The sequence below is a fragment of the Coffea arabica genome, chromosome 1e (genome assembly GCF_036785885.1).
Source record: "Coffea arabica cultivar ET-39 chromosome 1e, Coffea Arabica ET-39 HiFi, whole genome shotgun sequence".
NCBI classification, from domain to species: Eukaryota; Viridiplantae; Streptophyta; class Magnoliopsida; order Gentianales; family Rubiaceae; genus Coffea; species Coffea arabica.
Window position 1 is genome coordinate 52,043,641 of NC_092311.1, and position 10,678 is coordinate 52,054,318.

Genomic DNA, 10,678 nt, shown 5'->3' on the forward strand with positions numbered 1-10,678 from the left:
AAAAATGCAAATGCACGTAGTACAGTAATGGTATGTTTTTGGTTCCGGCAGTGAGACTGAAGGATACAGAGTACAACAGATCTGATACGAGAATGAGTAGCTAGTTCAAAACTGAAATAAGGCACAGCTTGAGGTGAGGAAAATTACTAGACATGGGCAAACAGGGAAGCAGAGTAAAGAATTCTGGGATGCTTGTTCTGGGAGAGGTGAAAGTGATGCATCATCTTCATAGGATTTGATGGGGCCATTGAAAATCCATCGGACGAAAAATCTGTACAAATATTTTGAGCCTAGTTGGCAGAAGAGAAATGCTGACCTGGGCAATGACTATGCGCTCACGTGGAGGGATGCGCGGCGGGACCAACGATACCACTCCCCATTGGGACTTACTCCTCCACTTCTTCTGACTTCACAAGCCTCCAACCGCTGTGCCCAATGGCTGTTTCGCCCCCACCATCCGCCCATTCCTCCTGCCACCCCCATGGTTCACCATCCTATTTGCTGCCCCCCACGTTTTTTTCTTTATTGCGATTGGATGCCAAATCATCATCCTATACGACTTATGCATTTCTTCAACCTAATATTCCTTTTGACAATTTACGGCTCTTCTCAGTATTAATTTGTACTATACCTTGCACCAAATGACCTTAGCATTTTCACGTTCAGAGTTCTGTTCTTTATTTTTTTTTGGGTTCTTCAAATGGAGGCTCCGATTAAACCCTATGAAAGCTTGAGAGTTAGGAGTCGAGCCAGAAATAAGGACCTTACAACGAGATTTGAACCCGAAATTATCATGCATTATGCACATTTACCTTGCACATCGACCTTTGATTCCTCCATTGTCTCGTAGAAATAATAATATTATAACTAGCATTTAATTTCTGATCCTCCTCGTTGCTTGCCCCTATCTTCTTTGCTCAATTTTGGGAATCACTATTATTTTTAATAGTTTCATTGCTACTTCGCACTTTTGCTTCTCCACGGTAATTAAAAAACTCTTCATTTACGGCAAACTTCCAGACAGTCACCTAAAAGAAAAGCTGCTATAAAAAAGCACGGCCACGGCTACCGCCACGCCCTACTGAACTAGCAGTACCAATGAGGCAAATTCATTTCACCAATATCTTAATTGGTAAAAAGAAACTCCATGGCCGGTTGTCTTGACCAATTGAGTACTCCAAAAGAATCCTTCAAGAATCCAGCTTAAAGCACTAAATCTTATGGACTGGTGCAGTTAATTGATCGAACCACTAATTTTAAAGCACTAATCTTAACAAATCTTAAAGCACTCATTTTACAGACCAAACCCTGGTAATTTTGCTTGCAGTTTGTACGTGTATGGCCCAAATTCGTCCGTACCCTAATGATGAGTAGCTAAAAGTGATTTTGGAGCCAATAGTTTATTTGTTAAGGGCGGTGAGTATCAACCAGAACCACCGCCTTTCAGGTTTAGGCTCTTACTTGTATGGCATAGGTTAGTAGTTTTATTAATTTCCGTGATTGCATGCACAAAAGGTCCTTGCACTGATCAGTTGGAAAAAAATCCATGGCGTGCCTCACCCCCACTACCCCCACTTGGTATTCTCGGTGTGGATTCATAGGAAGAAGACGAAGAGGGAAGTAGAGGGGAGCATGTGCATCAAACTTGGCTATATCTATGGGGATAATGGAAGTCTCTCCTTTTCATGAAAAGCTTGTAAGGTATGAGTTTGGATTTTCTAAGTTCAAGCCTTTTCCTCATTTATAATAGCTTTGGAATGAGTATTTTCATCATTTCCCACTTTGCTGTGGCCACCTCAATCCAACATGATCCCTCCAAATGGAAGACACCAAATAGTGTACAAACGGAAGAAATTCAATATATTACTCAGAGATAATCAACAAAACATAAATACGTGTGTGCATGAATTAAAAGATTTTCAGACTAATACTTAGACTATATTCCTTGTCTATCTCATAAAAATAGACATATTTCTATTATCACACAAATTATGAAGGATAAGTTAATGCATCAAGAAGGTCTTGATCTAACGGTTTAGGTTGAAACTCTAAAAGTTTTAAAGATTTTAGATTTTAATTCCCTTACCCCATCCCCTGCTAAAAAATTAATGCTATTATTTTTGTTTAGCACTTTCTTCATATATCCCACTAATAACACTAGTTTTAGTGTTGCATTTATAACTTCTACTAGAATAATTTGATTAATGGAATGGCATATTTAGTGATATGAATGCACATTAAATATCGCTACAATAGTAAACTAGTAAATGAACTACCCTCTTAACAAGAAAATAGGTGTATAATTTGGTATAGATATATACAAAAGGAAAATGAGATTAACTTTATGGGACGGATGAAATATCAACCAAAGAATGTGTGTTTCGGTTAATGTAGGAGGTATACACTTATCACATGTATAAAAATTAAATTTATGCCCCAGAGAAAAAGAAAAAAGCACTTCATCACAAAAGAGAAAAAAAAGAAAAGAAAAGGAAAAGAAATACTATTATCAAGAAAAACTTTTTAGAAAGTTGGAGATCGCTGCCGGTTCATGGACTCATACTCCATGCACGAGTTGATAGGGATGTGTGTAATTCTTAAACCCTAGTTCTTTTTTTCTTTTTGTATTTGCACCAGCCTTGCTATGCTTCACCGCCAGCTTGAAAGATGTTCTGGAGGCTTACAACTTTTGGGGATCATATGGGATTATTTTAATTTCTTCCAATGTAATATTCCCGTTTATAATTTTTGTAGATAGCGAGGAAGCGATCACAAGTGAGAAAACCTAAATGCCTTTTTTGGTTACGCCCATAACATGACTATCCGTGGTCGGCTGTGCCGCGATAGTGCAGTGTGTTTGTTTAACTAGTAGCTAAGTAGATATGAAGCAAGCGCGTTTAGGAAGAATGGCTAGCTGCTTTAATGGGCTATTTATTTGGTGCCTAAATTATGCAAAAAGTTTTCTGAAATCTATGATGAGTTTGGTCACGCGGAAGAAAAGTTCGAGAAAATGATTACTCCAATATAACTGGCTTCGCTTTGTAATTAGCACATACTTCGTGGAAGCTTACTCGCCAGCAGAAAGTTAAGTATACCATGATCATGATGTTGATGATGGGGTTGTTGAGTGTATTTAGACTCATTTTGCATTTTGGAAATAGGAAATGGCAACCCTTCTTTGAGAATATTGAGAACAAGAGAGCTAGGGCCTAGGGGTCCCAATATATGTATATAAATAACCATGCACTTAAATAATTTATGGATTTTAATTTGGAATGTAGCACAACATGCATATTCCATTTTTCCGCCTGGCTGCCGTATTAGTCGATACTCCATACCACACTACGGTTTAAATACACAAGTTTCGAGCTGCTGCTTTGGCTAGAAGTTTCCAAGTAGCAACACCGGGCCGTAGGGGCACCCTGTTATTGTGTTTTTTGTGGGGTGGGGGGGGGGGGGGTTGGCTAGCTGCTTTTCCTTGTAATCTTTGCGGGGTATTCTTCTTCGTGATCTTCTGGCTTCTGCTGTTATGTTAGTAGCTTTTCTTAATTAGTGGCTGCAATTGGGGACTTGGGTCAGTTGGGTGGTGTTAGAATGGATTTTAGTGATGCGGACATATGTAAAATTCAAGTTCCAACAACGTAAGTGTATATATGCAGTTCGACCTACTCACCCTTGCCAGCTCCTGCGTACTGATCATGCGGTACAGGGAAGAGGATGATTGATTCGTAATTGGATAAGGAGGAGCAATCCCAAGCTGGCCGGCTAACGTTGTCAAACTGATTTTTTTTCATTCTGCTGATCAATCAATCTAGAAATAGCATTTCTTTTCCTATTCGCAGCAGAAGTAAAACAAGAAATTAACTAGTGTCTCAAGTATACACGAGGTAAGATTAGCAAGAACTAGAAGAAGACGATAACTTTAATTATAGTGCGGGAAATCTCCGAACGGAAAAAAAAAATCAACAATGTTAAATGGTTAAGGATGTAACCATTCATCTCGAATTTGTACTGCGCCCTAAAAGAATTGCTTGGAAATCAACTGAAGTTGATCGGTGAAAAAGAAATGCTATGCTTGTTAAAGGTTTCTTGAAATTGAGAAGTTAAATAAAATTATACCGTAAAAACAGTATTATGATCGGAATGATGGACCGCATACTAGCAACATATCAGGTTCAAAATGGAAATCATCATATTATTGTTAACTTCCAATGACAATTCTCCACCTCCAAGATTCTTGAAGCTCCATGGAAGTTAAAGAATTATCTAATAGATTAAACTAATCTCAATACTCCTTTGCCCCTTCTGAGATATGCCCTACGACCGTCGTATTCTTCTTGACGGTCCCACGTATTTTCTCCTTGGTCAAACCACAATATTTTTTTTGTAGATATTATGATATGAGTATAAAATGTGGTTGCCTTAAAAAATTCAGTCATCAACGAAGTTAGGGTTTAGCCGTGGGAGGAGGAAATGAATTGAGTTACGGTAACTCCATGATTTCAAAAGGGCCCTGAAGATTTGCAAGATGTTGTAATATTTATTTCCTATAGCAAAAATTTTTGGAATTTGGATTTTCCAAAGCAGTGATCAAGCACACCAAGCATGTGATCAGTGTTGCTATTTCTGATTGTAAATTAATGATGGGTTTGATTTGAGGCAGGATTTGTTTTCCCATAATCCTCCAATATATATATAGGAGAATTTGGGAAAAAGAATAATGCATGTTTATATGGATGAGATGAGCATGAGGAGAGGTTGTGTTTTATATTTTAGCACGAATAGAATACTATATATCGCTTCTACTTTAGCCCAAGGAAAAAAAGATTGCTGGTCGCCCCATGTTAGCTAGCCGAGAAATCATAATTCGACTGCCGATTTGAAAGAAAAAGCCTAAATAACGAGTCACATGGTGCCATGAGAACAATGGTGGATTATGGAATTTGTATAATAACAGAAAATGAAATCCCAGCAAACCTACATCATAAAAAGTACATCTACGAAAGATTTAACAAAAACCTCCTGCTCACAATCACTTTTATCACCGTTGTCATTCAACCCAACCCTCCCTCGATTTTAATTACAACATTTCCCAACGACAATATTCGGTTGATGAGCGATCGAGGTCAGTAAAACAGTTTTCATTTGAACTAATTAAGTAGTACTGTACTAATGAATTATTACTCAAGTCATTATTCGGTTAAGTCATCCATCCTCATCCGGATGCCATGTTTAGAAGCATTGTACCTGGCGCAACTAAAAGCCTTGCCCTTGCATGTGGCACTTCCTTCCTCTAAATAACCAAGTTTATTAGGTGAATCAAATCTCAAAATATCGTCCTAATTAATTTCAAAATATCGCACTAACCTAGGTACCGCCCCTTCCACCAGAACTTAAACCCCGACATTAATTTAAGTCCTCCAAGAATGTATGTTTATGGGTGCAGATTAGCTCGGAGAGACCAATGGATCTGATCAGTACCACGCTTCAAGGATGGAGTTGGACATGCAGCATGTGGCTCTGTTTACTTTTCAGGACGTTGGTAGTAGTACAAAATAAAACCACCTTTGTATTCAGGTAAGCTGTTTCAGCAAAACTGCTCGTCGAGAAAGCAAAGAGAATTATTTCATGAAGACTACGTACCTATAAATTATAATAACAACTGCTGCCAAAAAAAAAAAAGAAGGAAGAAAAAACTACCCAAACTTAAATGTTTCCGTCGCGTGGGGGTTAACAGTCAAGAGAAGGGGGTTTAATTTTGGGAAGGATAGGCGCACATGGCACGACGCAATGGGCTCTCCAGCTACTGGTCTCCGAATGGATTACAGGTCTGATGCATGGACCATCTTCTCTTAATCTGTGTTGCTTAAAAACGACTTCAGAACTTAGGAGTTAAGTATAACCACCGAACAACACTCCCCACAACACCACCCAACCAAAAACCCAAAAAAAAGGCACCAAAAATTAAATTTTCAGTGGGTTGTGGATGAATATTTGATGATGACTCCATGTGATAGATGCATGTAGAATTGACCTTAATTCTTATCCCTTCTACTTCGTTAATCATTCATGTTGTTCTTACCCCATTTGAGAAGTCAACCCTATTTTTATATAGTAGTACTAGTACCTTCTTCTACCAGTTCTATGTATGCCTCCCGGGAATAAAATGTCAACGATGTCCGTTATCCCCCTTCTTCTCCTTTTTTTTTTTGGGTGGAGGACGAGGTGGCGACGGGGCGCTGAATCTGCAAGGCAGGGTCCCCCGGTCGAGTATGCAACGGTAATCGTAATGCTTAAACGTACATATGAAGATTTTCAGCAGTAGAAACTAAAGGAAATCTTATCTTGAAATGAAAAATTCCCATCTTCACGACTTCTGTTGTTTTAGAGTTGTATTCTTTGCTCATTTAACAGAAGTCGCTGACGAGTCCTTAATTTCTAGCCAAATACAAATACTAGGATCATCAATTTGCTTCAGAAAATAACAATATACAACGAACCAAGATCGCGATACCATGATCCCAACAAAACTGAGATAGTACATTTTCCAAAATTTTCCAGGACTTCGTATACCTGTACAGAACACGTGATGACGTCAGCAACAGTCGATGAGATATATATATATATATATATATATATATATATAGTAGTATATAGTATATGGATTAGTTGCCATTTAATGCAGTCATGCTTGATGCTCTTCGGACAAGATTCAAGTAAAATCAAGTCAAACATCCTTAATTAAGTTCGTTAATCACCAATACTCAGTAGTACAGTGTATCATTATCATTCAGCGACTGACTGGATCATTATACTATACGAACATATTTGGCCTCAACCGCGGGGGGGAATGGGAATGATTAACTCTTAACTACCCAGGAAACTGTAATAACTGCTGCTACGCGCTGGGAACCTGAGCATGATTGATTAAGTGCAGATGACAACAATTAACAATGCATATTGCATAGTAGTTTATAATGAACTGTGATGACTGATGAGATGGTTTTAGTTACAGAGATCTCGTGAAACAATGAGTTTGACCATTGATTTTCAGCGATGTGGAAACACATGAGACCACATGGAAATGGGCGTTCTGCAGCTGCATATTTGGAATACTTAATTGTGAGTCCACCATATATGCTTTGATCAAGATTATTATGCTCTTCACCAACTGCAGCACTCTTCTTGAAATACTCTGTCAAGATGCATATGACATAACGGCCGCGTTGATTCTCCTTTTTGTGGTATCAAACTGATTTGATTAATCACCTTGCAGCTAAGTTTTTGACCGAAAGATGGGAGTTTTTTTGGACCCTTGCGCTAAATCACTAATCTTAGCTGTTTATCCTTTGAAAACGAAATTTCTCGTCGTGTCTTCTGGGCTTAATTTCTAGCCGCTAGGCATGACAAATTAACAAGAGTATCATTCTTTGGACAGTTGTGCCAACTCAATGGACAGGCTTTTGATCTTGCCCTTTGTTTTTGTCTTTTTTTGGCCGTTTATTTTCCACCCTTTTTTTTTTTTTTTTTGGGTAACGGTTGACTGGTCTAAACTATGCATAGGTTCCATTCAATGATTGCAACGTGCATGCATGCAAATGTGGTACACAAAACCAATTCTAGGATTCAATGTGCGCATCTGCAAGGAGACCATTCTAGACTTAGCCGACATACATGTCATCTAGCGTTTAAAAAAAAAACACGAAATTGTCATCACGAACGTGAAATTTTGGACATGGAGAGCATTACTTAAAACCAGTCCAATTCGAACTACCATGGGCTTCTTCTAAACCTGAAGACCTAGCTGGGCCAGAGTACAGCTAAAATAAATCATTTCTTCTTCACCATACACAAGTTTTTTTTTTTTTTTTTTTGGGGGAGGGGGGGGGGTTACTTTTTTCTCCCTTAACGCGAGGGAGTTTATAAGACCCAATTCATTCCGAAATAATAGCCAAAATAATAGATGAATGCTGATTAAATTATGATAACAGCCACTGGCCATTTGGTCCAGTGGTCATCCCCTTCTTTGAGGATGCTGGAGGTCAGGGGTTCAACCCCTACCTCCCACAACTTGCCACTCTACGTGGCTAGTCTTTGCCCCTGCGGGGTAACTCGAGCGGTCCGCTCCTCCTCCTTAGGATATAGAAAAAAAAAAATTATGATAACAATTTTAAATGTTCAACCAATTAATTTGGTAATTGATAACTATACTGCCGCCAGAAATGGTCCATACCTGCGACTGGGACTGCGACTGGGAGGCTGAAAGTCAAGTCATAGATGGTCACATAATAATAATAAGACCACACGAGTGTGATTCTAAGTTTAACTACTTACTTACTGTGTAGTATTATCTCTATCATATCACCGGCTATGAATAAGTCGTTCCTGTGCCGTCAGGGATTTGATTTTTGATATCGACTTTGATCTCTCTGGAAATTTCTTCTCTCTGATTGTGATTGTAAATGTAGGGCACCAGGTCACATCTTCATTCTTCATCCCCATCCCCAACGTCCACACAAATTTGGTCCTAATACAAATACTTACAATGATGCGACACTGATTCATTGCCGTCCCGCTACCTATTCGCGATTATTCCTTTTTTTTTTTTGTTTTTTTTGGGGGGGGGGGGGGTTCGGGTTCGGGTTCGTGGGTGTGTTGGTTCTTGATTCGATTGCAATGCCAGGTTCTTGACAACTGGTTGGCCATGAACTTCCTAGCTAGCATTTCCATGAATTTTACTACTAAATTTCTTGGTTGGTGGAAATCATGGAGCCTGGAAAATAAAATTAGAGGAGGATTGCGGCTCATAAATCGTTTGAAGGCCCATAACATACATACCTCACGGCCGGACTTTTTGAGTTGTTGAATGCCAAAGTGCCAATAGGCTGGGGGACCTTAACATCTTCAACCATGGATGGACCAATTACAGGGTGTTTTAGCTGAGCTGACTCAAGTTTCAGTCAGGTGAAATTGACGGCCAAAATCCATGCTCTTGCCGTGTCGGCTTGGTTAGCAAATCAAACTCAAAATTTGAAAGCTTCTCCAAAATGCGGGTTGCCCGAGTCAGAAAAGAATACACGATTCAATCTACGTTCAAAATTGTCTCGTCCGAGTACAGTTCGAAGGCGGCGGGATACGGATGCATTTTTTTTTTGTAATCCGTTGAAAGATTTCAAAAAAATAAAAAACAAAGGTCCTATAAGGGCAACTACGGGCGTGTTTGACAAATTTTAAACAAACACCCAAAAAACTCATTTGTCAAACCATTCTAATATTCTTGTGATTTATTTTATGATTTCGTGTTGGTACAGAGTTGAATCTGCAGGGGAAAAAAATGGAAAACTTTATAATTTTTTTTTTCACCATGCATAACCAGCGGTACCTTTGATTGCATTTGTGTACTACGAGGAAATCCATCCGCTGGATCAGGATTCAGGATAGAGCCGAAACCATTAGAAGTTACTCCAACGTTTCTCCTGGATAGACCTCATTGACTAATGCCGGGTGGTCCTGTAGGGGTCCAAAATACAGGGGGGTTAGGGACTCCTTCATGGTCCCGAATCCTAATGGCAAAGGCTTTTTCGAAGGGTCAATGCGTCGGAGAGGGGATCATGTGAAGTTCTCATGGGCTGGCCCAAAATCATCCTTCGTCTTCCTCTTCTCCACTGTCGGCTTGGGGTCGTCAAAAGGATTAGCGTATCAAAACCCAATAGCTACAACGCAACTTGATCAATTTGTTACGTTACGTAGTCCAATCACAGGATGACATTTTTTCCTTTTTGAAGAAAAGATTCCGTATCTGCATTTCAATCAACTCCCACTACGAAAGGGTACCGTGTTAGAAAATCTTAAATCCTAGCAAAGGGTACCGTGTTAAAAAATCTTAAATCCTACGAAGTCTTGTCTGATTTTCCACTCTTGTCATTGGTCCAAAATTGTTTGCCAAGGTCATTAAACACGATCCCACACCCCATGGATCTTTTATTTGCTTTTCAACACTGTTGCCAGCGTTATCTTTTGAATATAACAAGTTGAGAGGAAAAGGAAACATCTTTTGAAAAAAATAATATTACCCTTTTATACGAATCTGATGGTATGTCTCTAAGAATCTCCGGAACTTTTAACTTCGTGACTATATTCCAGCATCTATTTCACATGTTAGGCGTAACCAGTGTTGTTAGACTCGAACCGGATCGAGCTCATTTTTTTTTTCGAGTTGGTTAGTATCATAAAAATGTTTTGATTAAAAAAATCAGTCAAACCAGTGACCCGACCAACTGCTTGACCCGATTTTCAAACCTTTCTTTCTTGTTTTCTCGAAACATGGTTTTGAGTTATCTAAATCGTAAAGTTTTCATTCGTTAATGAAAATAAGAAAACGCCATCCACTTAATATAAATATTAAGATCACTCGCTTTCTTAAATGAACTCTAAATCAAGAAATTTTCATTCTTATCATCTTATCAATTTATCGTAAGTGATTCCAACTTGTATTATAAAATCACAATCCCAACAAAAAGATCTCGAATTGTGTACCATTTGTTTTAATTTAGTTTTTCGAATAATTTTGAAGAATGGACATATTTTAGATATAAATTCACATTTTTATATATAATTTTCAGGCATATATTTGATTGTAAATCGAATATTTTTTTAACATTTTGTCATTTTATACGAT